This window comes from Lissotriton vulgaris, chromosome 6, assembly GCF_964263255.1.
Source record: "Lissotriton vulgaris chromosome 6, aLisVul1.2, whole genome shotgun sequence".
NCBI classification, from domain to species: Eukaryota; Metazoa; Chordata; class Amphibia; order Caudata; family Salamandridae; genus Lissotriton; species Lissotriton vulgaris.
The window spans coordinates 185,496,582-185,523,056 of NC_141694.1; positions in this window are offsets into that span (position 1 = coordinate 185,496,582).

The following is a 26,475-nucleotide window of genomic DNA, read 5'->3' on the forward strand; positions in this document are numbered from 1 at the left end:
AGGTAGCCATCTTGCTGGGGAGGCCTGTTTGGGGGAGGGAGGCCCAGAATCCTACTCCCACCATGCCCCCTGTCCCACACCTGAGCAGCATGGAGCACTCCATCCCTCCCACAAGCACTGTGAAGCCATTGCATTGTTGAACAAACCTACTAGCAGGTAGGTAGCCATCTTCTCGGGGAGGCCCGTATGTGGGAGGGAGGCCTTCACTACTACTCCCACCATGCCCCCTGTCCCACACCCCAGCAAGATGGAGCCCAACCCCCGCACCACCCAGGAGCACATGGAAGCCATTGCATTCTTTACTCTCACCTTACAGGAAGTTAGCCATCTTGCTTGGGAGGCCAGTATGTGGGAGGGAGGCCTGCACTACTACTCGCACCATGCTCCCTGTCCCACACCCCAGCAAAATGGAGCCCTCCCCCCACACCACCCAGGAGCAATGGAAGCTATTGTATTCTTCACCCTCACCTTACAGGTAGGTAGCCATCTTGCTTGGGAGGCCTGTTTGGTGGAGAAAGTCCCGCACTCCTACTCCCACCATGCCCCCTGTAGCACACCCCAGCAGCATGGAGCACCCCATCACTCCCAGGAGCACTTGGAAGCCATTGCATTCTTCACCCTCACCTTACAGGTAGGTAGCCATCTTGCTTGGGAGGCCTGATTGGGGGAGGAAGGCCTGCACTCATACTCCCACCATGCCCCCTGTCCCACACCTGAGCAGGATAGAGCCCTCCCCCTCCCAGGAGAATTTGGAAGCCATTGTATTCTTCACACTCACCTTACAGGTAGGTAGCCATCTTGCTTGGGAGGCCTGTTTGGTGGAGAAAGGCCTGTATTCATATTCCCACCATGCCCCCTGTCCCACACCCCAGCAGCATAGAGCACCACATCACTCCCAGGAGAACCTGGAAGCCATTGCATTGTCCACCCTCACCCTACAGGTAGGTATCCATCTTGCTTGGGAGGCCTGTATGTTGGAGGTAGTCCTGCACTACTACTCCCACCATGCCCCCTGACCCACACCCCATCCGCATGTAGCACCCCTTCCCTCCCAGGAGCCTCTGGAAGCCATTGCAGTACACCAAACAAACTTCCAGTAGGTAGTCATCTTGCTTGGGAGGCCTGTTTGGGGGTGGAAGGCCTGCACTCCTACTCCCACCATGCCCCTTGTCCCACACCTGAGCAGGATAAAGCCCTCCCCCTCCCAGGAGCACTTGGAAGCCCTTGCTTTCTTCACCCTCACCTTACAGGTAGGCAGCCATCTTGCTTGGGCGGCCTGTTTGGTGGAGGGAGGCCCACACTCATACTCCCACCAAGCCCCTTGATCCACACCCCAGCAGCATGGAGCACCCCCTCCCTCCCATGAACCTCTGGAAGCCATTGCAGTACACCAAACAAACTTACAGGTAGGTAGCCATCTTGTTTGGGAGGCCTGTTTGGCGGAGGACGGCCTGCACTCCTACTCCCACCATGCCCCCTGTCCCACACCTGAGCAGGATAGAGCCCTCTCCCACCCAGGAGCACTTGGAAGCCATTGCATCATACACCAAACAAACTTACCGGTAGGTAGCCATCTGCACTGGGCTAGCTATTTGTGGGTGGGAGACCTGCATCATTACACAGAGCACCAATTGCATGCAATGCATTGATACCTGACATGTACGAGTAATTGATGTACCTCTGCATCATGTAATGAGGCACAGTATTGCACTTAATAAAAATAGTGAAGATCTCTCAATTGTGTAGTGTACAGACAGTGGATGACAAGCAGCTAACAGAATACTTGCACAGTGCCCAACACTGACCATTCCCCATCTAATCCACAGGTGACGAAGAACTGACTGCTGTGGACAACAACAACGACCAGCAGAGCCAGTCTCCACCCCGGGTCCATGGACTCTCGGATGTAGAGTCCCAGGATACTTTGGACGATGAGCTCCAGGCCAGCCCATCTGGTGTACCAGTAAGCAACAGGTCCCAGGCCCCCATCCTCCCCACCACCACGTCTGCTGCAACAACAACTGCACAGCATACCCCTGCAGTCACGGCCTGTGCCTTCACCACCGCCACCTCCGCAACCACCACCACCACCAGTGCCACCTGCAGCACCCTCCCTGTCCCAGGGGATGACCAGCCCACACCAACAACTGTGGACGGCAAGGAGAGTGTGCGGGGACCCACAGTGGTGAGGCAACAGGTCTGTGGCAGCAGTGCAGGGCGGAGGGCCAGGGTCACCCCCAGACCTCAGGAGGTTAGCACACCATCCCTGGACCACCTCAACAGAGTAATCGGGGCCTACGAACAGGTCCAGGGACAAAGTGGCCGGTCTGACGACTTATTACGGGAGCTCATCCTGCTGATGAGGTCCATCGGCACACGCATTGGACAAATGGTAGACCTCATGGGCCAGCAAGTGGCGTTACTGAGGGACAGGCTTGAGTCCCAAAAAACACCTTCCCCCCCTCTGTTGTGCTGCAGGATGACAGAGCACCATTCTCCCCTGCAACCACAGAGAGGGGTGAGTCCTCAGATGGCCATGCAGCAGGGTCCTCCCCAGCCAAGCCACCAAGGAGGCATCCAAAGAATAGCCTGGGTGTCTCTGGAGGCAAAGCACAAGCCAAACGCCAGTCTCGGAGCCAGCCCTGATGGCAACCCTCTTCCCCACTGCATTGACTGTTTGGACTGCCCTTCCCTACACTGCCTTGTCAATGGCACCTGTTAGTTGGACTGGGTCACCACATCCATGTGGTGTCTACTCTTACATCTCATTTACCTTGACTGTCAACTCACTGCTCAATCACCACCTTCATATAATTCTGCCGGCACCCATCACATGTCAACTTTGTAAATAAAATATCTTACACACTTCAATTGGTGCAGCTTTGTCTTTAATGCAATATTTACAGTGTTCAAAATGTCTATAATGTATCCAAAAGATGTACAGTACGTAGGCCTGGATAATTCTGAGGCACCTTGGGAGACACAACAGAACAACAGTCACTGGCATGAGTGTGCCATCACAGACATAACACTACACCAACCATCTACATAAGTCAAAAGGCAGACAACACAATGTGCAACAAGTGCCAACAAACAGAGTTCTGTATACGTTCACAGGTGAAATGTCATTTACATACACAGGTGACTCTACATACGCCTGTCTGTACCATCCGCACATAGCCCTTCACGACAACAGCAATCACACCAGACAATGTACAATTTGTACCTCATCACACACCTTCGAGTGAAGTAGCTGGTGATGAGCTGTTGACGCATGTCATCTCCACCCTTCTCTCCACTGTCCTCATCAAAAACTCAGGTCCCTAAAACAGGCGCGGGCCTTGGGTCCTCACCATCATCCAGTAGCAGGGGAATCCCCTAGTGAATGGCCATGTTGTGGAGCATACAGCATGCCACAACGATCTTGCAGACCTTCCGAAGGCGAGTATGACAGTGCACCTCCAGTCCTGTCAAGGCAACGGAATCTTGATTTGAGCAGGCCAAAAGTCCGCTCAATGACACGAAGGGTCCTGCCATGGGCCTCATTGTACCTGATGTCAGCCGGGGTCCTGGGATTCCCTAGTGGGCTCAGCAGCCATGGACGGCTGGGATATGCAGAGTCACCTGGCAATGACAAACACACATTGCAATGTTGCACAGACAGAGGGCAGCAGGCCACACACACAGCACACCATTTCACTAGGCATACTCACCCACAATCCAAGCACGCTCGGGAAGCAGATTTGCCATCATTCGGGGCACAATGCTGTTCCTCAGGATGTACGAGTCATGGGCTGAGAGGGCAAATCTGGCACACACATGCAATATGGTCATGTCTGCAAGGCACACCACCTGCACATTGATCGAGTGATAATGTTTTTGATTCCTAAAAATGTGCTCACTCGCCTGTGGTGGCACCAGACCAACATGGGTGCAATCGATGGCACCAACAACATGGGGGATGTGCCCAAGGGGATAGAAGTCTCCCATCACAACGCCCAATTGTTCTCCCCTGGGGAAATGTATATATCTATCCTTATAGATCATCATGGCTGCAAGAACATACCTCAGCACCAGGCTAAACATGGGTTGCGACATTCCTGCAGCGCTGGCCACAGTCTCCAGGAAGGAACCAGTTGCAAAAAAATGGAGGGCTGCCATCACTTTGTGCGTTGGTGTGAAAGCTGTTGGGTAGTGGCGATGAAGCTGCAGGTGGGGCTCCAACAGATCACAAAGGATCTTCAGGGTGGGTCTGTCGAGGTGGAATTTGTGAATGATCGCAACATCCTCCATGTCTTCCAGCAGTGTCAAGTGATGTAGGAGATTAGGCCTCCTCCTAGTTGAGAAGAAAATGGACACATGTCAATGACAACCATCATGAGATGCCCACAGCACATCCCGTTAAGGATGTTACGGAAAAACAAAGACTGCCATGAGAAATGCGTCACACACCAGGTTACATGGGTGGACATTTGAGACACACAGAGGGCACATCTCTCCATTTACCATACACAAGTGCCTCAAACAATACATAGGCCAATATGAATGCACACATACTGAACCCCACATTTCAAATGTGCATGCCTTGTAGCGTACCATCCAGCCAATGTGTGGAAAATGAACATGACAGTCTCATACTCATCTGCTGTCACACCTTAATGCATGATGTTAACTTGGCACACATCCACAACACAATGATCACAGTAGGCGACGAACTGTCAGTTGTGTGCATGAGCAGATATGAAAGCACAATTAAGTATCAACACCATGCAGTGAGACAAGCCTTGCCGAGGTCAGCAATGACCCACAACACATTTATTGGTTACACATTGTTGAGCCCACTACAACACTGTCACACATCATCAACCATCAAATGCATAATTGACATGGCAGGGACCTCAGACCAATGTACGTCACACATAGCCAACCATGGCACTTGCGTCCACCTGTGGATAATATGGAATAATGGCATTGTGTGCACGATGATGTGCCCTTAACCACGTTACGTCTGTGTACTATAGAAGTGTTCACGATGGACATTGCCATAGCATGTTCCCCAAATCGCGTTAGTTACCGCTTGGCCCCGGCGGTGTGACACCAGTACCACCCCCTTCACAAGTGCGGTAGTAATTGGCATGGAGACATGGGTAGATTGCGGTGGGCATGCTCCGCCACCCAAATTGCTGTATCTACCGCCTGGCCCCGGCGGTGTGACACCAGCACCACCCCCTTCACAAGTGCGGTAGTCATTGGCATGGAGACATGGCTAGATGGCGGTGGGCATGTTCCACCACCCAAATTGCGGCAACTACCGCCTGGTCCCGGCAGTGTGACACCAGAACCACCCTTTCACAAGTGTGGTAGTCATTGGCATGGAGACTTGGGTATATGGCGGTGGGCATGCTCTGCCACCCACATAGCGGCAGCAACTGCCTGGCCACGGCGGTTTGACACCGCCATGGGGCATTGCCTACAGCCAATGGGAGCGATGATTGCGGTGGCATGATGCAGTTTTGAAAATCGCGGAAGGCATGCTCCGCCACAGCGGAGGCGGTCATTGGATGAGTTTGAAAGAGGCAGACCTGGACAACCAATTGTTGCAGCTTGGCACCTAAGAAACGATCCCAGGGGGCTATAAATCTGTGGGAGTGAGCCTCATATTTCCACTGCTCACGAGCCTGCTGCCTGGGACCCTCTCCTGCTGCTGCCTCCAGAGCCTGCTGCCAGAGACCCCTCATCTGCTGCTGTCTCCAGAGCCTGCTGCCTGGGACCCTCTCCTGCTGCTGCCTCCAGAACCTGCTGCCTGGGACCCTCTCCTGCTGCTGCCTCCAGAGCCTACTGCCTGGGACCCCTCATCACCCACTTCCACCACAGGTGTTCCATGTCCATATGGATGGCAAGACAGAGAAGATCCGTGCCAGTCCATTCACAAGCGAGGAGCTGGATGAGGTGCTGGCACAATACCCAAGGCTGTACAGTGCCCCCAATGTTGTGGTAAGTTATCGTAAAGGGAGGTGTAGGGCAGCGTGGGTTCAGACATGTAGTTACTGCTGCAGCATATGCCTGTGTGGGGTCGTGTCATACACTGACAAACATGCTGTCTCCAGGGCGAGGATAGGCATGAGCGGATTTTGCGGATTGGCAATCCGCGAATTTGCGGATTTGCGAACTCGCAATCCGCAAAATCCGCGAATTCCCGGGAATTTGCGGATTTTTTTTTTTTTTTGTGTTCGCCCGTGTTTTTGCCAGTTCGCGAGGGTTTTTACAATTTCGCAATTTGCGAACTTACCTGTCGGGTCGCAAGTTTTGCGAACTTGTTGTTTCTACGTGTCCAACCTGTTTGGGACACTCTTCTTCATCACTGCCACTCTCTGTCACCACTGCCACTCTCTGACTACTCATGCCACCCTCTGGCCCACCCATGCCACCCTCTGTTTCATCACCACACCCTCTGGTTGTCCAGTGTACATTATTTTCGGCAAAGCAAAGCACACCTTCCCTGCCTCAAGTGACCTGAATTAATTTGGGGCTGATTAATGTGTCACAGAATATTTTTTTAGCTGGCACCTGCTTCCTTAGTGCGCCCTGATTAGTGATCTTTTGCACTTGCTAAGTGCTTTCATTGTTGCAAAATTAGTTACAACACCTGCCCTGCCCCAACTGACAATAATGAATTAGGGGCTGATTAATGGATTTTAACTTCCAGCCTGGCTCCTGCTTGTCTCCCTTAGCTGTAATTCATGACCTTTGTGGCATATGTGTAACTATTCTGAGGTTCAGAGCAGGGTCACATAATAGTTTCAACTGGCAACTGAACTCTGGAGGGGCCCCTCAGGAAGCACTACAGGAAATGGCTACTAATGATGTGCCTGAACTTTTGAACCTGGTAAGTAGTTACTTTCAGTTTTGCTTAGATCGTATTTCTGCAATTTCGCACTTATTCGCGGGGCGCGAACTCACGCGAACAGTGCGAGCAGTGCGAGCAAAATCCGCTGCTCGCGGATTTGCGGATTTTGCAGGAAATTCGCAAATCTCGCGGATTGCGGATTTCCCGAAAATCCGCAAAATCCGCGAGCGGAACGGATTTTCCGCCCATGCCTAGGCGAGGAGTGTATGTGTCCCAATGTCACAGTTTACCCTGCCTGCAGTAGTATGTCTCAGTGGAGTGTGTTACATTGTCAGCCATACCGAGCCACAGGAAGTTGGACATGCAGATGCCAGGACAGTAATTGCTTGGGTGATTGTCTCTGTGTGCCCCTGTTGTCCAACTCAGTGTGAACCCAGAGACTATGCCCAGTGCCCACCCGCCAAGACGAGATGACATCACTGCACTTACTGGGTCCTTACACACTGAAATAAAGATATGCACCATCTCAGCCCTGTATAATTGCACACAACCACAATTGTGTAGATGGCTATTTTGTTGGTGAGTCCATGTGCCCCGATGCCACACACATTACATACACATATGTTCACAGGACTTGCTCATTGAATGCTGCCCAGTCATGCACACAGTGATTCTACACACAGACACAGGTAGATATGTGAGGTATGTAGTGGGCAGACATGCATAGGGCTGGAGATGTGTGCAAGCCACTGAGGGGGTTCAGTGCAGTCATCCTGCATGTGTGTGAGATTATCAGGGACCCTGTACGCCCTCAGAAATGCATGCAATCACATCTGTTTGGCCCATGCAGAGTGCCCTTGTGAGGTGTACCCCAGTTTGGGATGGAGGGGGAATACAATTGGTAATGAGTCTGTCTTGCTACTGTACTGGTAGATGTTGGTCCATGACACTGTGTCACTGATCATTTCTCTTTCTTTTCTCCCATGCCTGCAGCTCAAGGTACACCAGCTTAAGGCTGTGTGGAGGGCCATTGCAGCAAATGTGCAAGCCCTGGGGGTATCCAACCGACGACGCACCCACTGCCACAAGAGGTGGAACGACATCAGCCGGCTGGCAAAGAGTGTTGCAGAGATGACATTGGGGCTGCTACCATGCACTAGGCGTTTGGCACGCGCAACATGACACCACTGATGGGCTGCATATTGGCAGCGACTAATCCTAAGCTGGATGCACGTCTCAAGGAAAATCGGCAGCAAGGCAGGGGTGAGTATTTGGGGTGGGTGACGTTGGCTGGGAGCGGATGCATGTGTGCAGGGTCTGTGGCAGCGATGGCCCATGTGATGTTTGTGGGGTGATGCTGTGCTGTGTCATGTGAGTGGCTGCTGGGATGGGTGCCAGTGTCATGTATTGGCCCAAACTGCCCTTACAAGGTTGAGCCTCCCTGCTGTGCTTTCCCATTGCCAGATGTGTTAGGATCTACATGGTCATTTAGGACTGGGATAGTGTGGGGAATCTATAATGGGGTGAACAGCAGTGTCCACTATCTGAGTGTGACTGCATTTATGGCTACTTTGCATGCACCATGATCGGTGAGGCACACGCATCTGACAACTATGTGCCCCAGAGTACCACATGGTCTTTGGTATGGCCTACTTGCCAATGTGGACTGTCATGTCCTAATAGATGTGTGTGTTGTCCCCTCCTGTTCCCTCAAGGTCTGTCAGCGGTAATAAGTGGTGTCCTAACATCATGTCCCTAGGTGTGGGCAGAGCAAGTTGTGTGTCTGGTACACTTCATCCACGGGCAGGGTGTTGTACTGTGTGGCCTCAACATGGCTCAGTCATGGCAGATATTCAGAATTACAGGCACTGTTGTGGTCTATGTAGTGTGTTGCTGCAATGTAAATGCAGGGTGTGGTGGTCACCATGTAGATTTGGGCATCTCCTGTACTGCATTTATCAGTTTGCTTTGTCCTGATGATGACACTAACACAACCCTGCATCTCTGTCTCATGCAGAATCGACAGTGGACACGGAGGAAGAGGAGCCGGAAACCAGTGGTGGCGAGGGTAGCACTACAGCTGCACCGGAGGTCAGTGACACAGAGCCCACCAGCGCATCTGAGGGGAACCGGAGTATGCAGGGGGAATCCGTGCCTGAGACACAAAGTACTACATCACCTGATGCCAGCAGTGATGCATCCATGTTGGCAGGCACAGGGAATATCATCCTCTACCACACAGCGGTCTGTGGCCAGCCTCCCATCCACTTCCACTGGTGCTGCCCGTGTCCATGTCAGTAAGAGGGGACAAGTTAGACTCACACCTGACACTGCTGAGCCTGCACCTGTCCCCCCTGCTGCCCTCAGTGCTGAGTCTGTAGAGCTCCTGCCCCAGCTTTGTGTGGGGCAGACAGCCATGCCCAATGCCTTCAGTGACCATGTCAAAAATTAGGCCAGGTGGTTGCCTACATGGAGGGCATACACTCTGACGTGGATGGGCTACATCGTACAGTCCAGGCTATGTTGCCCACAGTGACGTCTGCCCTTCAACAGGCACATATTACCATTCCTGCTCCAGGGCCTTTGTCCACCCCCCAGTCAGTGGCCACATCGGATGATAGTTACCACGGTTCCCAGTCACGAAACAGCACAAGAAGCAGCCAGCAGAAACAACCCAAGCGGTGCCGCCCACAGACACCATTCCCACAGAAGAGCAGAGCCAGCGCAGAATGCAAAGATAAGAGCCCGTCAGGGAAGAGCAAGCCCGAAAAAGCAAGGAAGCAGGCATCAGGCTCCCATGCCTCAGAGGGTTCACCAGTGAAGGACTCTCCAGGCCCTAAAACCTCATGAAGAGCTAGGCGTGCACTGTCCATGCCCACTGAGGAGGTGTTGTCTGGTAAGGGTACACCTAGGAAGGGTTCAGGGCCACATTCCCCCGCCACATCTACTCCAATTCCAAGCCCAGTGAAACAGGTGAAGGAGGGCACTGTAGGGGCTACCCCTGACAAACAGGCAAAGGAGGGCACTGTAGGGGGCACACCTGACAAACAGGGGAAGGTGTTCCAGAGGCGTAGCCAGACAAAGCATCCCGCAGGATCCAGCACATCACCAGAGGGAGTGCCAGTGTCTGCACCTGAAGTGACTCTGTTGGTGTGTGTGCATGTTGTGTCATCACCAGTTCCCATTAACCCCAGTACAGGAAAGCCATTTCGCATTCCAAAGAAGTGGAAAGGCACCCTCCAACCTCTCCCACCCACACTGTGTCAAAGGTCTGCATGACTCCGCCTCCATGTGCCACTACACCACTTGGTCCAGAAATCCCTCCAGCTTGCCAATCCACTGATATCCCTACATCACCTGGGCCTCTGTCTTCCCAGTAAAGTGGTCCTTCTGTCCTGGACACACAGCCAGCTCCAAGTCCGACTGACAGCCACGAGTGAGTGGTAGTCCCCCTCATACATCTGTCTCTCATACAGGTGTGCTAGTCCTGCCCATTGTTTACAACCTGGGTGTGTTGCTGGCCATGGAAAGGTACAGTCAAACACACTCACTGTGCAGCTTCTCATGTCCTGACTCTGCACTTCTCCCTTCCCACTGGCCTTGTCATTCACTGCTGTTCTGGCCTTGCCTGTGCAGCCTCATATGTACTTGCTATTGCACCTGCCCTGGACACTGGCCCTGTTGCTCTGCTGTGTTGTACTCTCACCTGTGCCCTGGACACTGGCCCTGTTGCTCTGCTGTGTTGGAGTCTCCCCTGTGCAGCTTCTCGTGTACTTGCTGTGCCACCTGGCATGGACACTGGACCTGTTGCCCTGCTGTGTTGTACTCTCACCTGTGCCCTAGGCACTGGCCCTGTTGCTCTGCTGTGTTGTACTCTCACTTGTGCCTTGGACACTGGCCCTGTTGCTCTGCTGTGTTGGAGTCTCCCCTGTGCAGCCTCTCATGTACTTGCTGTGCCACCTGCCATGGACACTGGCCCTGTTGCTCTGCTGCGTTGGATTGCCCCGTGCCATGGACACTGGCCTTGTTGCTCTGCTGTGTTGTACTCTCCCCTGTGCAGCCTCTTGTGTACTTGCTGTGCCACCTGCCATGGACACTGGCCCTGTTGCTCTACTGTGTTGGACTCTCCCCTGTGCCATGGACACTGGCCCTGTTGCTCTGCTGTGTTGTGCTCTCTCCTGTACTCTGAACACTGGCCCTGATGCTCGCTGTCTTGGAGTCTCCCCTGTGCAGCTTCTTGTGTACTTGCTGTGCCACCTGCCATGGACACTGGCCTTCCTGTTTAGATTTTGCCTGTGCAGATTATCTTACATATGATCAGCATTTTGTGCCTTGCTCTTGTCTACTGTTGTTCTACTGTCACATCTGTGCAATATGTGAATAAAGACAGTTACTCCTGTTGTCTGTTTTGTCAGTGTTCTTGCTGATTAAAGTCATTTTGGTGTGTGCATTTTGGTTGCCTGTGCCCCATGCTCTATGTGTCACTTCAACATTGCCAAGATCTTTGCCCGCATCACATTTTTAAACAAGGGTGACAGGGTCTTCTGGTCATTCAGACTCTGATACTAGTGTTATCCGTGCTGGCTCTTTTACCTGTCATGCAGTTCTCTTTTTAGTGGATTGTTATTGTTGGGTACATTGTTCACATGTCAGGTTGGGGTACACTGCCAGCACAGGGTGTGATGCTGTGCACAGGTTTGCATGTAGGCTGGGCACTGTCATGATGTATGTGTGATATTCCTTTATGTGTGTCCAGCTGTGTATGTGTATAATCATCCTGTGTTGGCCCTTAGTCCTGGAACCATGGCCTACATGAGATGTGTGCTCTTGGGTAGTCAAGAGTTGTGCAGTGTGAAGGGTGTTACTTTGTAGTGGGTGTGGATGTGTGTGTGCCCCTGGATTGTGAAAGACACACATGTGTCACCCGGGAGTTGTGCCCCTGTTCTTTGGATTGTTGTGCCCTGTGGATATGGTTTTATGCACATGTGTGAGTTGTCTGTTGTACATTGTGCAATGTGTTGGTGTGTCCATGCTGTTCTGTCTGACTCCTCCTTGTTGTTTTGGTCACTTATGAGTGTGCAAAGTGTGTGACTTGCACATAAGTGTTGTGTTTGTTTGATAATCATTGTATCTTGAGTGTGTTTGTGTAGACTGTGTGGCCCTGCTGCTCCACACTGCCATTGTGGTTGTGTTTCTCATGCATTGCATGCACATGTGCCTTTTCTCCTCCTGTACAGCATGGTGTGTGTGGTGTGATGCCATCCCCTATGTGTGCCACTTATGCCTACCCATTGTGGGTCTGCACTCCCTCTATTTATGTAAGGTACAACCCTTCCATGTCTACTACTGACAAGCAAGTGAGTTCACTTTGATGTCAGCTGTCCCCTTAGTTTACATGTGTGTGTGCCTCCCCATCACTTCATTTGTGAGACTGTGTTTTGTGGTCCAGTTCTTGGGCCTAGAGTGATGTTCCACTCTGGACATTGCCCCAATGGTTTATGTGTGCTGTTCTTGTGCTATTAATGGGTCATGATTGCTCATGTGCACTTCAGCTGTGTGTGCTGTCCAGTGCTCTGGTCAAGATGGTTGTGCTCTTGTATCCCAGGGTGGTGCATCTGTTGTTGTTGTGTTGGATGTATGTGTGTTGGCTGTGGTATTGCTTCACTTCCTGGGTGTGCTGTTGTGTTTGTGCTGTGCTGATTGGCGTTGTGTGTGTTGAGTTGTGTCAGTCATGTCTGTGTGTGACTGTTATTCTTGTTGTGCACACACTGCTTGTTGTGCATACAGTGGCATTGCCTGATGTGCACCCCATGATGTCCTGTGGTGTTTGTTCATTTTTGATTTCATGTGCATCTATGGTTGGTTTCATGTGGCAGTGTAGTTCTGTGCTGATGCACTTCTTGTGTGATTTGTGATATGTTGTGTGTGTTTTGTTCATGTTTGATGAGGTTGTGCACTCCTGTTGTGGCTGTGCTCCCATTGCCTTTCCACAGTTTGGCTGACAGGGTATGTCTGTTTTCGATTTAGTTATGTGTGTGTTCCTGTAGTGTTTGTGTGTTGTTTTTGGGCAGGCATCTGTTCAGGCATCCCTGTGTGTGTGTTCTGTTTGTGGTTACACCCAGGGTGTGTGTTTGTTTGTGTGTGTATGTGCTGGCAAGTGTTGGCAGCCTTCAGTGTGTGAGGCACTGGTGTTGTGTGTTTCTTGTCAGCCACTCCTGCAGTGGCTGTCTCCATGGTTGCTTGTTGTGTGGTGCAGGGTGCGTATTGAGCTTGCTTGTTGCTGTGCTTGTTGCTTGTTGGTGTGCATGGGGATGCACAGGATGGACACCTGGCCTGTGACTTGATAGGGTGTGTTGATGTGTGGTTGGAGGGGGTGTGTCCCTGTGGTCTCTGTGCCCTGCTCATGCCTTGTACTGGCCCTGCCGTCTGCATTGTGCGCATGCATTGACCGCTGCGTTGACGTGACCGGGACCGGCATGTTGCTGCATGTTCGTGGTCGATGTGTGTCCAGGATACAGTGGGGTGACTTAGTGGCAGGTGGGTCATGTGTGGGTGCCCTTGTGGATGTGTTGTTGCTCCCAGCAGGATGTCTGTTATGGTTTTGGACCATGTGTCAGCCCGTGTGTTGTGTGTTGTATTTGTGAATTTGCATACCTGGGGCATCGTCCGCGGCAGCCCATTAGATGATAGTGCTGTAGCAGGTACAGCACCGGAAACACATGTAGATCTGGGTCCATGGCGGTCGTGACCGGGTGGTTTGGACCGGGTCTCTGCTATTGCGCTGCGCTGTCGAATTTCCGCCATCTCTAGTTGGGCGGTGTCTCCGCTGCAGTGCGTCTGCTTGTTTGGGCCATCCTAATTTGTGGAGCGGGGCGGACGTCATTCCGCACGGAGGTGAGTCTCCATTGGCTCCCACCGCAGCGGTGGCGGGTGCACTTTGATGGCAGTGCGTGTTGCTCCGCGGCGGACGGGAACTGACCTATGTTTTGCAATACTAATATGGCGGACGTGTTTCCCGCTGCTCGTGGGCGGAAGAAGGCATTTTTCTGCCCCGCCAGCACCGCGGTGGTGCCACCGCCCGACATCTTAATGGGCCCCTTTGTGTGTTGTCTTTACTGTGTGGTAACCTATATTCTGATGTTGTAACCAGCATGATGTGGGCATCGACTCCCTCTCCGCCTTGGTTTTTTTCTCCCAGTCTCTTATTTATTGTGCTATTTTGTAAACCAGGCGACGGTGCTGTACAAGTCTGTGTTTGTATTTTACTTTCAATTTCACTTATTTCTGCATGTTGAGTGAGATTTGAGGGATGCTTGTTAATTTTTACTTGTACCTCAATTGGTTGATGAGCCACAGTGCTCTGAAGTTGCTCTTGAGATTTTTGGGATTATTGTGATGTTTGTATAACAGGTGAGTCAATAGAATATTTATCCTGTTGTAATGAGTGGTCTCAGTTTGTCCGGAGTTCCTGGTCCATAATAGACCCCCATGAGTGGTCTGTTTGTTCTATGCGTTCTTGATCCTTCTGGGACCCAGTTAGATATATGGTCCCTGTATTGGTTTAATCGTTCTTTGAATTTGTATTCCCTATGCAAATGGATGGTGGGATAGGTGATGGCAGATGATAATCCCGCCCCTCCTGTTCCTCGTAATTGGATAGCATTGCATACGCTGGATCTTTTATAAAATTGAAATTGCTTGGTATACTGATCGATTTTGCAAACATTCTATACACTGGCGACATTAAAGGCTGCGCTACTCCCTCTGATTTTGCTTTATTGTTCTTTGCCTAATTGTTCTTTGTGGTTGAGCCTTGAGATTGTTTTTTTCCTTTTTATTGATGCAAGAGTGTCTCTCTCTTGCCCTGAGCTCATGGTTTGTTCGGAATGTCTTTATTACTCTTTTTTCTTTTTGAGAAAAGATGATTATGCCTTAGCTGTAGAATTTGTTGATTTTGTAGATATAACAGCACCATAGTCCTGATATTATACACCAGCCCTGTATGGCGACGACTGCAATAGTCCTTTCCTCCCTGAAAGTACAGGTTGTTTGTCAGAATATTCTCACCCAAATTTGAAGCTACCTGCTTTTTCATTTTTTTGACACCACTACAGGCAACCAAACCCGGCCTAGCCCGACCAGGTGCCTTTCCTCAGGTATGCTCCTTGGGTTCTTTGCTCTTTGCACTGTCTCTAAAAGACATGTGCTTCCTCCCTCTTTTTACAGGTCCTCGATACGCTACTGGGCAATACACTCCCCCACACTCCCCGTACAGTGGGTTGACAGCACCTGCGCACCTGTACTCCTCAGAAACCACTGGCACCAGTACTGTGTGCTGTAGGCAGTATAACCTCTGCACTCTGCCCCACTCCCTCCTGTAGTCGTATATACCCCTTGTACTGTATTTCTTATTATGACAAGAAAAGCCAACGTACACGTTTGTCTTGTGGTGGTCATTTGTTGGCCGCAGTTTATTAGGAATACAAGGAAACAACATGTATATACTTTGCATCATGCTATGTCATCACAACTTCCTTGGTATTGTCTCTTGTCCCTTCTGGGTCATTTCCTTTGGTAGGTTGGATTTTTGTGCTCCGTTTGCGCGGGAGGTGAGTAGCTTCTGTCCCGGAGTTAGGCCACCTCGCTACCTTGTCCGACTTTGTTGTGCCCTGCCGTCCGTCCGGCGGGGGCTGGGCTGCGAGTGCCGTCTCCGTTTGCTACCCCCCCTATTCGGTAGGCCAAGTTACCCAGCCGTGAGGCATCCCAGAGTGTGTGGTCCTACACGCCTGTCCTTAGGCCAACTCACCCAGCCGTGAGGCATCTGAAGGTGAGTGGACCTATTCTGGCACACCGCCCTCCGGTGTGCCTCCGTACCAACCGATATCAGCGTAGTTCTTCGCCGTGCCTTGCATCTTCCTCAGCCCTGTGACATTGCTGATCCTTAGGTGTGGGTGGGTGGGACAAGATTGTGCTCCGCCGTTGTTGCTGCTCCCCCCGCTCCGTGCAGATAGGAGCATGCCTGGGGGAACAGGGTTTATATGCCTCCTGGCTTGCCTTCGCCTTCCGCTAGGCCCCTCTTCCTATTGGGCGAAGTTTGTAACCCGCTTTGACCCCCATTGGCCGCCGGGGTGTCTGCACCAGTCCAGTGGCCGCTGCGGGGGAAGGGAAGAGGGTGGCTTTTTGTCCTCTTTGTCCTCTTCGCGCCAAACGCCGCTCCACCCCTAGTTTGTCCGGGGGGGGGGGGGGCACGCCGCTGGTTATGGCGCCGGCTCTCGAGCCCCCTTCGGGAGCAGCCTCTGCAATAACCTCCGCACTCTGCCCCACTCCCTCCTGTAGTCGTATATACCCCTTGTACTGTATTCCTTATTATGACAAGAAAAGCCAACGTACACGTTTGTCTTGTGGTGGTCATTTGTTGGCTGCAGTTTATTAGGAATACAAGGAAACAACATGTATATACTTTGCATCATGCTATGTCATCACAACTTCCTTGGTATTGTCTCTTGTCCCTTCTGGGTCATTCCCTTTGGTAGGTTGGATTTTTGCGCTCCGTTTGCGCGGGAGGTGAGTAGCTTCTGTCCCGGAGTTAGGCCACCTCGCTACCTTGTCCGACTTTGTTGTGCCCTGCCGTCCGTCCGGCGGGGGCTGGGCTGCGAGTGCCGTCTCCGTTTGCAACCCCCCCTATTCGGTAGGCCAAGTTACCCAGCCGTGAGGCATCCCAGAGTGTGTGGTCCTACACGCCTGTCCTTAGACCAACTCACCCAGCCGTGAGGCATCTGAAGGTGAGTGGACCTATTCTGGCACACCGCCCTCCGGTGTGCCTCCGTACCAACCGATATCAGCGTAGTTCTTCGCCACGCCGTCTGGGAGGCTTCCGTCTCCCTACGGCTCCCCCCAACTACGCCCTATGCTCTGTCACTTACAACTTGCAGGCCCCAGCTCCAGGGACAAAACGGGGGTGGCAAAATGCCCAGACTCACCCTGACTCACCACACGCCGCCACTCACTGGTCACTGGCTAGCTGTCTACTCACCACTGGTGCTGGAATTTTATACTCAACAGAGCCCTTCAAACGCCTGACCGGAGCGCTTTCTCTGCTGTGCACTGCTACTCTCAGCTCTCTTGTGGTCAATTACGGGACGAGGAGCCAAAGGAGACAAAACCCCTGCCACAGTTCCAGGCCAACTCCAGGCAAAGAGGGTCACGGCCGCAATCCGCCACAACTCGCTCAGCCCCCCTCCCCCCCCCCCCCCGCCGCCCGCTCATGGAAGCTGGGGGCCAAAACCAAGGCAAATGTCAACAATGTTGACGCCGGTGCCGGGAGCTGTGAGGCTTGAGGCGTCATCTTCACAGTCTTCCTTGCGGTCGCGGTCAGAGTGAAAACACAGAGAGGTAGTTTTCAGACGCCCCCTAGCTCAGTGGACAAATGTTGCAGGACTTCAGTTGTCATAAAGCACGTCTCAGCTAAAAACCTATGGTAAATTATGCGTCTGTCTTATGTATGAGCTAGGTTACATGTTTGTATAAACCAATCGGTCTGAATGTCATAAACACAAGCACACACGCACAGTCCCTATCATAGACACTCTATCAGATTTGGCCCCGCTTACATGCACTCTTTGTGTCTCTGTAAAACACTGCCCCACACACACACGCACACAGCAGTTCTGGCTCACTCTTATGCATGATGTATAGCCTGTAAAGAGATTTAACATGGATCCGATCATCTTTCATAAATAAAATGAGGTGCCAGCTAAGTACTCTGCTCCCAAGGCTTCCTTGCATGTGAATGTAACAGTCTTTTGAAGTTAAGTTGGGATAGAGGGTTGGTCCCAAAACACGCCACCATTGAGATTTCAAAGCATGTCTGTAACATTATTATAACATCAGTTTAAAACTACCATGCAATTACTTTCCTTTCAATCCAATATTTTTAACTGACATTGAAATCAGCAGACCTGTCATAAGAGAGGTGCAGGGGAGCATTATTCCCCAGGCCCACACTTTTTGAGACCCTGCCACGTTTATTTATAGATTTTACAAACAAAGCAGCCTTGTTTATTAATGGCCTAGAAGCAAACACTATAGATAGCGCTAAATGGTGTGCCTTTTTTCCCCCAATAAGCCATTTTTATTAAACTCTGGAACATATTATCTTCCTATGAAGGGCCCTTCTTTAGATAATTGACTTGAGGCCTGAAAATAGGAATTCCGGATAAAAAGGTGTGTAACCCATGCAGACCTATATCTGAAGTGCTTTTGTGGTTGCCTGACATTAAACCTTTCAAACTCGCATCAGTTGTTTTTTGCGAAGAAAATGCATGCAAAACACGCAGTACAAAAGGGGGGGTAGGGGGTGGTGATGGACGAAGCATCTGAATCAATCAAACACTCACACCCCGTCAAAAGATCTGGGTTTAATCCATCAACGTTCTTTAGCCCACTCTGCCACCCCAGTTCAGACATGGCTATATGCAAATCAGTCTGACCCTGTGCCTCATGGGAACAGTCCAGCCTGAACTGCCAAGCCATGTCTTCCCTGGACCGGAAACAAGCTTCCGAGGACCGCTTTCTGGCATTGCAGCCGTCTTCAGCCCGGCTTGCTTGAATCCAGTGGCAAAGTGAGCAAGGGACTCATGTCTGAGCATACTACCCTGCCACACTTATGCCGGCCAAAAGCGGTACAAAAGGGGATGGTGATGGACGGAACATCTGAATCAATCAAACACTCACACCCAGTCAAAAGATCTGGGTTTAATGGATCACCGTTCTTTAGCCCACTCTGCCACCCCAGTTCAGACATGGCTATATGCAAATCAGTCTGACCCTGTGCCTCATGGGAACAGTCCAGCCTGAACTGCCAAGCCATGTCTTCCCTGGACCGGAAACAAGCTTCCGAGGACCGCTTTCTGGCATTCCAGCCGTCTTCAGCCTGGCTTGCTTGAATCCAGTGGCAAAGTGAGCAAGGGACTCATGTCTGAGCATACCCTGCCACACTTATGGAGGCCAAAAGCGGTACAAAAGGGGGTGGTGATGGACGGAGCATCTGAATCAATCAAACACTCACACCCAGTCAAAAGATCTGGGTTTAATCCGTCACCATTCTTTATCCCACTCTGCTACCCCAGTTCAGACATGGCTATATGCAAATCAGTCTGACCCTGTGACTCATGGGAACAGTCCAGCCTGAACTGCCAAGCCATGTCTTCCCTGGACCGGAAACAAGCTTCCGAGGACCTGTTTCTGGCATTCCAGCCGTCTTCAGCCCAGCTTGCTTGAATCCAGTGGCAAAGTGAGCAAGGGACTCACGTCTGAGCATACCCTGCCACACTTATGGAGGCCAAAAGCAGTACAAAAGGGGGTGGTGATGGACGGAGCATCTGAATCAATCAAACACTCACACCCAGTCAAAAGATCTGGGTTTAATCCATCACCGTTCATTAGCCCACTTTGACACCCCAGTTCAGACATGGCTATATGCAAATCAGTCTAACCATGTGCCTCATGGGAACAGTCCAGCCCGAACTGCCAAGCCATGTCTTCCCAGGACCGGAAACAAGCTTCTGAGGACCTGTTTCTGGCATTCCAGCCGTCTTCTGCCCAGCTTGCTTGAATCCAGTGGCAAAGTGAGCAGGGCAAAATGTTTGGCCGGCCCCAGGAGGGAGGTCTGAGCTCTTTGCCGGGTCCGGTTATCGGCCAATTTTGTAGCAGGGCCAATTTTGCAGATATGCTGCATAAACGGCCCTGTAACAAAAACGGCCCCCAGCGGCCCAAAACTGGCCCCCACCCGTGCAGCGCACCGGGGGATTGCCAAGTGCCCGCAACGGCCAGTCCAGGCCTGAAAACAAGCAGGACCTGATTCACAGTCGACCATTGGGACCATGGTGCATTCCCCCCATCAACTTATGCTGCTCTTGGGAATTCTTGTTAGGTTACAAGTGTAATATTAGAGATATGGAAATGTGACTTATTTATTAGACCATGTATAGTTTGCCTCAAACAGCGCTAATTTATTGTCTGTTTCTTTTTTTATAATACCACGTAACAGCTAATTTTGGGTGTGGCACAAAAAACACTCTCACAGCTGAACCGGCACCTTTCAATAGTGTTAATCTGTAAATTGTTTAATAGCGTTTATGTAGCCCTAATCAGACTCAAAGCTCAGAGTGAACCGGAGAGACATAGTAGTAGATTCAGTTTATATCTAAATAGAATTTATTTAGTGCTTGAGTGAGTCGTGGTTCAAAACATAGTGGTTGGGATTTGGTTGTTGTTTAGCCTTCGTGGTTTAGGCACTCGTGATTCCAGAGGTAGTTGTTAAATCATACAACCCGGAGGCAGAGCTTCCAGCCCGGAGGTGGAGCTTGCTGCCCGGAGGCGGAGCTTCCGGCTCAGAGGTGGAGATTTAACCATGGCTGAAATCTTCACCTCTGGGCCGGTTTGCGGCCGATTTTGTGGCAGGGACGATTTTGCTGCTATGCTGCATAAACGTCTCTGTAACAAAAATGGCCCCCAGGGGCCCAAAACCGGCTCCCACCCATGCGGCACACCGGGGGATTGCCCGGTGTCCGCAATGGCCAGTCCAGGCATGAAAACAAGCAGGGCCCGATTCACAGAATTAACTTAAGACAAAATCCTAAACTTACTACTTTTGGTATTCACAGAATGCACTTACTAATTTTGGTATTCACAGAATGGATTTACGTCTACTAACTTAACGTCCGCACTCAGAGGCGGAGCTACTGGTACGGAGGCGGAGCTTTCAGCCCGGAGGTGGAGCTTCCTGCCCGTGGGCAGGGTTTCCGGCCCGGAGGCGGAGATTTCGGCCCGGAGGCGGAGCTTCCGGCTCGGAGGTAGGACTTTAGCCATGGCTGAAATCTCCACCTCTGAGCCGGAAGCTCCGCCTCTGGGCAGGAAGCTCTGCCTCCTGGCCAGGAGCTCCGCCTCTGGGCCGGAATCTCCACCTCTGGGCCGGAAGCTCTGCCTCCGGGCTGGATTATCCGGCCCGAGTGCGGACGTAAAGTTAGTAGTCGTAAATCCATTCTGTGAATACAAAAAGTAGTTAAGTGCATTCTGTGACTACTAAAAGTAGTAAGTTTAGGATTTTGTCTTAAGTTAATTCTGTGATTTGGACCCGCAGAGTCTAAATATGGAGAACTTATTTATAACTATACCTATAGGAAAGGGATATCAAAGTCCATGCACAAAATTAAACCGATTTTGAAAATATTCCCCTGACTGAGTAGGAATAGCACCCAGCACTTTTGGCCTTTTTTGTTTTGTGGAGTTTTATATAGCGCTAACTAGAACCGGAGGTATCAGAGCGCTTTACATGAGCACCAGTTTTATTACATACCAACGCATTCATATTTGTTAGGCACGGGAGATTACGTGATTTGCCCAGAATCACAGAATGTTGAGCGTCCCTGCTGAGACTGGAACCGGGTTACCCAGCTCCAGGGTCCATCACCCTAGCCGTTAGGCCACATTCTCTCCCCACATTCTCTTTTGGTGGCAAAACCAATAGGTCCAGCTGATAAATTAAAATGTCTTTTCACTGGTTGGTGAGTTAGTTTCCTAATTCTGATGCGACCCACCCCCACACATCATGCTTTGATCTTTCTCTGTCCATACCGAATTATTTCTTATAACTTTTTAAAGAAGCCGCAATTGCAAAATGCAACTAGGCTGCTCACTTCTGTTTTGTACTCTATGTTTATATTTATATGCTTTGCTTTATCTTTCTTCAATGGCTGTCAGCCATGTTGAAATGGTAAAAGAAAAAGCCAAAATGGCTGCTGGTGCGTCACAACACATGTCTGTCCATAAATCATAAAATATGTGCACCACTGGAAATCACCTTTGAATGTTTTTCTTTCTTGTTGTAGTTGTCGAATACTCCGCAATCGGCAGCATAGCGTAGTTCTCGTGCGCTCAATAGCGTTCTCGCGCGCACGGCAATGTCTTACCTAGGTTCTGCGTTCGCTTTCTCTATGTTCTTTCACGGTCCCGTGTGCTACGATGTTTGTAAACCCTGCCGCACAATTCCGCGCGACTGTGCGAATGCGATAACGTCATTTGGATGCGCGATCAGGTCATTAGGACGCGCGAGGATGCTTGTTAGTAAGATCGAGTTGCCGAACACGCAGAACTGCAATCTGGCACAGAATACCTCACGAGCATGGGCGGGACAGTTGAAAAAACAAGATGGCCGCGCCCATAGCCCACCTCATGGGTAGCTTTGCGCGCTACACATCCCGAGCATGCAAGCAGCGCCCCGAACATGCGCACCGCGCTCCCGAAGAAGAAAAACGGCTCGCGAATGGGTCGAGCAAGCTACTACGCAAGCTCGCGGAGCTACGCAGAGCTCGCGAAGTGCAAGAGCAACTTCGCGTAGCTCCGCGGAGTGCGGCTACGCGAACAACGCCCACCCTTAATGAATACTTACACTAGGAGGCACCAATGCATAAACTCTTGAGCAACATCAACAGATCAGAATTTGCCTTTTTATATTCGAGGTCTCTTGGCTTTGAGAAAGCTAGTTTTCCAGTGAGCCCAATATGAACAAATAACTACTTTATGAGGACAAGCATCTTGTTTTGGTAGTATGAAGCTTCTAAAGAAGTCAGCACAGTATTGTTTGGGTGACAGGCTCATACAAAATATGTACACAGCCACACATGCCCTTTTTTTCCTGGTATTCATAATCTACATATTATAAGTTGGAGCAAACTCTATGCATGCCTGCAGTGATATGAGAGCCAGATTTGAGCCAAATGCCGGGCTCGGGTTCAATTAAGGATCCTCTGGTGACCTCGAGCCCAAAAAAAGCTGAACATTCTTGTGGGTTCTGCTTGCCACCCTGCTGCCATTGCTCTACTGTTGAGCACAAAGATAAAACAGAGCATTAATATTAGAGGTAAAAAAGAGAGACAAATAATACCTATTTAGAGGATGATTTGTAATGTTTTAGTTATCACATAGAAGGAAGCTATCCAGGAGCACTCTGCTAATTTTTTGCTAGCCCAGGCAAAATTTTTGTCACGAGGGCATAATCTTACATATTTTACTGTGTTACTCTTGTAATGTGAAATGGACAAAATGACACCAGATTGCATAATTAGTGGGACGCCTTGCTGCTTTTGTTTCTGCCTGTTTGGAATCGCCTGCTGCCAGCCTACTTCTTGCGGAACCCGCTCCGCGGGTCCCGCTGCGTGAGGAGTGTTGACCGCAGCGCCTTGAAGGGGACACCGAGGGAAGTACTTGTACGGGGCTGCGAGCGAGTGCGTGAGCTCCTTTGGGACTGCATTTCCCAGGAGCACCCGCCAGCCCTGATCAGCTACACCTGGGCCGCTCTCCCCGACCCCTCCTACCCTTCTACCGAGCCCTTATCATCTGCTCTCGCTGAGACGGCGAGTGGGACGCCTTGCTGCTTTTGTTTCTGCCTGTTTGGAATCGCCTGCTGCCAGCCTACTTCTTGCGGAACCCGCTCCGCGGGTCCCGCTGCGTGAGGAGTGTTGACCGCAGCGCCTTGAAGGGGACACCGAGGGAAGTACTTGCACGGGGCTGCGAGCGAGTGCGTGAGCTCCTTTGGGACTGCATTTCCCAGGAGCACCCGCCAGCCCTGATCAGCTACACCTGGGCCGCTCTCCCCGACCCCTCCTACCCCTTCCACCTATTGTGTTCATACTCCTTATTAAGCTACAAGTACTCCCGCAGCGCGGGAGAGCGCGCGGGAGAAGCCCGGGACAAGGGCGGGACCGTCTCTGGCCGTCTGGGGCCGAAGGAGGCCGGGCTGGGCCACCCCCCTTACCAGTGACATATAGTATCACCTTCAGTAAGTGGCTTAGAAAAGTTGGATTTGTTTAGTGTTTAACATGGCAACGTCTACATCAACAAACTCTGTAAATAGCCATCAAATAACTCCTCCTGTAGAGTCTGGTCCACTGGCAATTGGCCCCTTAGATAAATTTTTCTTTAATCGTTCACTGGTAATAGACAAAGAGTTGACCTTGGCAGAGAAGCGCGCAGAGCGTAGGCTGTCAATCGAAATACTTAAGAATTCAACGGATAAGTTTTCAAATCTAGCTTACCCCACCCTGGTAACTCCTCTGTCATCAGTGAACCTGCCAGTTGTAAACGACCATTTTGAGGTCCAGGCCCAAAAACCAAACAAGGATGTTGTGACAGAACTAAATAATCCTTGTGGCGGCAAAATCCTACCAGCACCGCTCACTGATTCTGGCGCCCAGGTTATATTGGCCCAACCCAAAATCGGGTCCAAACGGAAACGACCAGCATCTGTAATAAAATGTAAAAGGGTGGTCAAACCCCCTCAAAAACTCAGGAAGTTACATAAACTCGTGAACACAGGAGAGGTAGCTACTAACAAAACTCAAAGCACAGAAAGTGTTACACCTACTAATCTTGTCTCCTTGAACAGCCAGGACGGAGATGATAATCCTTGTACCGACTCCACTGTACCATGTAAAGATAAGGAGCAATCACTTGTAAATGTTCTCCCTGAACTGGAAAAATTGTTTAGATCACTACTCACCCCTATTGAGGATAGAATTGCAAAGCTTGTAGATAGGCTAAACCATTTTGAACAGACTACCTTAGACAATTTTTATTCCACAAAATCACTGATTAAAGCGAATAGGGTGGAAGTAAGCACAAACTCTCAGGTCCTAAACAACCCTGTTATTCAGGATAAGGGAAGAAATCCCCGAAATAGCTCTCCTTTACCTCCCAAACAGAGCAAACCTACAGCTAAAGCCATTACAAAATCCTCAGACAGAACAGAGAGAGCAAACGTTGGCCCTGATTTACCTCAGTCGACCATAATACACCCTACACAGCCCACAATCCCCCCGACACAAAATCCTCCAATCGCAACGAGTGCTGAGGCTACAGTGCGTCACCAAGCGGGAATAGTACCAACAAACGCAAACGTAACTAATAGCACGCAGAAAGCTCAGAATATTCCGGTGGGAGGGAATAGGGCTAATGCAGGTCTGTTGGTAGGTAAAACTTCAGTACCGTCCCAAATAAATAACAAACAACAGGCGCTGAAGCCTGTCCCCCAATATGTCCCCCAAGTTCCCAAATCTATCCCACCGCCCGTGGCAAAGCCACCCCACAGAAAACCACCAATTAATCTCACCCCAGACTCCTTTCCCTATGTAGCAGTTCTTATAAACGTACCACCATTACCCCCAGGACAGAGAGAAACTTTCCAGATGCTCAAAAACAAGATCATGCACTGGCTAAAGGAAAACCGTCCTCTGCCTGGTGACATCGATGGGCTAATCATAGGGGTAAGGAGAATAGATTGGATGGGATATACAACGAAAACCTTGGGTGGGGATTGCATAGTGGTTAATTTCCAAGACCCAAGGGTGGCGGGATGGATAACAAGGCAGGGATGGGGAACAAATAAGGGAGGTATCGGAATTGTAGACCTTACCTTTTTTTACCCCCGACCGACTAGTGTAACGACTAGTTTACTCAATGAACCCCTTATTCCCCCTACTGTATCATGGCCAGTCAATCCCTTACCACCTCCTCCTGTTGGTCATAACCATACCACTTACACATATTACAACCCTCATGTAGGATGGCAGGAGCCGGGATGGGGATATTGACAAACCAGTACTGACAGTATAGGAGGGAATACTAACGAGCCAGAAGGGCAATGTGATGTTCATGGTAATACAACTGTTACAAACTTATTGGTCAATTACATCGAGACGGGGGGTTTGGTCGAAGAAGGTGGTTTTAGACTGGGAACCCTAAATACAAATGCCAAGATAACATACCCAGCCACAGCCAATACGACAGTGGATCCAACAGATGACCGAGAAAGGCAGACTAATTCTACTGAAAGCCCTATGTTAGCCCAAGTATTTCCATTGACTAACACCCGAGATGGGCTAGATGCTAGCATTGGTACGCTTTTATCTTGGAATGTCGCTGGGCTGGCAAGTAAATTGGATTCCCAATCCTGGGTGGATTTTATAAGTGGGTATGACATCTGTTGCTTCCAAGAAACCTGGGCTTGTGATCCCCTTTTCTGTCTTGGTTATTTGAACTATCGTATACCAGCGTCAAAAGGGGGAAGAGGGCGGCCCAAGGGAGGCTTAACTGTTTGGGTTAGACAGGACCTGCAGGTCAACATCAAAATGTTGGACCTGGGAAATTGTGATTTGCAATTATTAAGAATCTCCGTAGCAAAGGGTCAACTAATAGATTTGTACAATGTCTACGTGAGAGGTAGCAACGTAACCAATTTACCCACCATTGAGCTGTTGTCTACTGCCATTGAGACCAAGTCCCAGGAAAGTGTAACGATAATTGTAGGGGACCTCAACAGGACTTTTGAACCTCTGGACTGTACAAATGACCTCTTGGAGAGCGAAGAGGACAATCTCTGGGGAGTACCACCTCTATGCCTAAAACCTGTAAGGAGATGGACAAAAGAGATCTTATCACTGAATGGAATTTGTATGGAACATGGCTTAAGAGCACTGAACGGGAGGACACCTGGGGACAAGGAGGGCAGCTACACTTTTGACAATGGCATCAACAGGAGCCGAATCGATTACATTTTGTGCAGTCTCCAACTG